Source organism: Propithecus coquereli, unplaced genomic scaffold (assembly GCF_000956105.1).
Source record: "Propithecus coquereli isolate 6110/MARCELLA unplaced genomic scaffold, Pcoq_1.0 Scaffold239, whole genome shotgun sequence".
In the NCBI taxonomy this organism is placed as follows: Eukaryota; Metazoa; Chordata; class Mammalia; order Primates; family Indriidae; genus Propithecus; species Propithecus coquereli.
Window position 1 is genome coordinate 6230 of NW_012147941.1, and position 600 is coordinate 6829.

The following is a 600-nucleotide window of genomic DNA, read 5'->3' on the forward strand; positions in this document are numbered from 1 at the left end:
GGCGGCAGGGAGAAGTGGGGAGGAACTGTTCAGGGTGGACAGGCTCTACAATTTCAGCTCCAGGTTTCACAGGGAGACGGGATTAAAGGATCATTTCAAATGCATTTTGCCATCCGAGTGAGAGATCTGTCTCCCCCAAAATGCTTTACTTGACAGTTGGCTTCATCGGGCTTGGCAGAATTCATTTTCCCAGCAGACGAGATCAAGGAACGACACAAAATACATCCGGCCGTGAGAACTCTGCTAACCACTCGACATAATTGTGTTTCATCCAGAGTTGGGGTTTTGGCAAAACTGAAAGGTCATTCTCTTTCCATGGGCATCTCACATTTGTGGTGTCTGGGAAAGGTCCTGTTTGCGGGGAGTTGGCAGACAGGCAAGGGCCGGGACGAGGTAGCCCAGCACCCCTACCCAGCTCTGCCCTGCTCTGCCCTCAGAGTCTGCAGAGGAAGCCAGCCGTGGAGAGCCTTGAGCAGAACAGGCCCTGGCCTCGGCCCACACCCCACCCCCAATCTCTGTGCCACAGGGTGGATTTGGGGGTGGACAGTGACTCCCTTCAAGCCCATCCCGGCTGCCTGGATCAACACCCACCGTGATACA